The sequence below is a fragment of the Onychomys torridus genome, chromosome X (genome assembly GCF_903995425.1).
Source record: "Onychomys torridus chromosome X, mOncTor1.1, whole genome shotgun sequence".
Taxonomy (NCBI): domain Eukaryota; kingdom Metazoa; phylum Chordata; class Mammalia; order Rodentia; family Cricetidae; genus Onychomys; species Onychomys torridus.
Window position 1 is genome coordinate 27,360,439 of NC_050466.1, and position 2,174 is coordinate 27,362,612.

Genomic DNA, 2,174 nt, shown 5'->3' on the forward strand with positions numbered 1-2,174 from the left:
CAAGAACTAAAGGAAGAAATCTATGAGTGTCTGCTTAAGGAGTATTAGGGAATTATTAGATATAAATTGAGGAAATACACTCCCCCCAAGTAGACAGCTGAAGTCATCTGCCCTTTGATCAAGCTAGGAAGAAGGAAGCAGGGATATGATCCCTTATGACACCTCTCCCTTTCCTTTTAAGAGGTCAGGTACAAAGGTAAGAAACATCTCCTCCTTAGGAACTTATAGCCCAAGGTCATGGGCAGAGCAAATACCACTACAAAGAACAAATACAAAATAAGTAGAGTTTATCAAGCTAATCATGGTAATTGGGAATATGAAAAAGAATGCTATCACGAAAATGAAACCTATTTCAAAATATTAAACAAAAGTAAAGTCTCAAATGGAGTAGGTAGGACCATTACTACTCCAAGTTTTCCTTCTGTCCTCTCCTATATTATTGTGTGTGTCTTGCTTTGATATGGATTTATGTCCAACAGTTAGCACCTTTTGCTAGAGGTCTGCTCTTGGACTCCTGATTTACATCTAGTCCAGCTGAAATTGAAGCATCAGTGCTTTTTCCCCCACTCACACTAAGTAAATGAAGGTTTGACTAATGAGTAAAAAAGGCTTGAAAACCCTGCTCTTTTAGTTGGAAACTCTGAAGGGTAATGTTGATTACAGAATGTCTCTTCAGGAATAAACCAAAGGTTCTTTCTGAAGAAATCTGACCAAAATTTACCCTTGGGTACTCCCCTGCTCTCCCCATCTCTCATGTGCTTTTTGAAGTGGCTACTTCCTTCTTTAATTACCTATTCAATTGAGAATCATCCTGTGAGCTGCTACTTCTAGGAAACCAAACTAAAGACATGCAAACATGGTTGAATAATCCCATATCTAAGAGGCATATTCCAGTGAAAGGAAGAAAATTCCCCTTTAGTAATTATACTATGAAAGAACTTGATATTAACAATTATTTCAGTAAAACTAAATCTCAATGACAAGAAAATAAAGTACCAGATTAATACAACAAGGGAGATTACTGAGACAAGAAAGCAAAACAAGGATCAAAATATTGTCCTTACAGAAGTAATAATGATTAATATGCATAATGCATAATAGCTATGGATTAAATTCTAATTACTGAAAAAACAAGAAGTACATAAGACAGGGAATCTGAGGGAAGAAAGATAAATAAGAAAGTAGTCAGAGATAAGATTTGGAATGTGTGTATATATATGTACAATAGGCAAACAAAATTCATGAAAAAATATCAAAAATATAAAACTTTGAAAAATATTTCCAAGAAAAAATAAAAACTAACTCTAGAACATAAGATAGCAAGCCCATCATGCCCTATGGAAAGGTAATACAACAATTAACACAAAAAGCATTTAAGTCCTTAATTTTTGATATCAATAAATGGCTAATGCTTATGTCTAGGCATAGGTATTAGGTAGAAAAAAGGACGTTCTGATGTCAAAATTGTCCACTGCTTTATTCAAAATGATAACATGTTAAAATATTGCCTTCCAAGTTTTGTGTGAAAGAAAACATGACCCAGATATATGATACTTAATCAAGTTGCCTTAGAGAACAAATAGCTTAAAGAAGCAAAAATTGAGAATGCAACTACAAATTTTTTATTAAAAAATGAAGCTGAGGATAAAAAAAACATGCTAAATGAAGATGAATAAGATGAAATATATCAGTTTTGAAGACACTATTGCTAAAAAATAGTTGGGATATAAACATAATCACAGTAATCAAGACATCAAATTTGTCTCAGAGTAGGAAATAGGCTGAAACCATGGCCTAGGGATTGTTGGTATTGAAAACCATAAGCTTAAAACAATACCATGGTGTTGTATCAAGACTATTTGTCCTTGAGGAAATATTTTACACGTGATCCCTTCTTCAATTTATTAACAATTGTGTGTAGAATATGTGAGGAAACATAGGGGTTAACATATTAAAGCCATCCCACTTCTCAAATCAGTATATAGAATATGGAAAGGATTCCAAAACCATGTAATTTATGTAATTTATGTTAGTATGACTTTTATTTCCTTCTGATTTCAGTAAAACATATGTTTGATACTTCCACTACCATGCCTTTCCTCTCTAAAAAACTAGAGGGAAGGACAAATAAAGCAGAAGAAAACAATAAATCACTGAAAGAAAACCATGAAAAA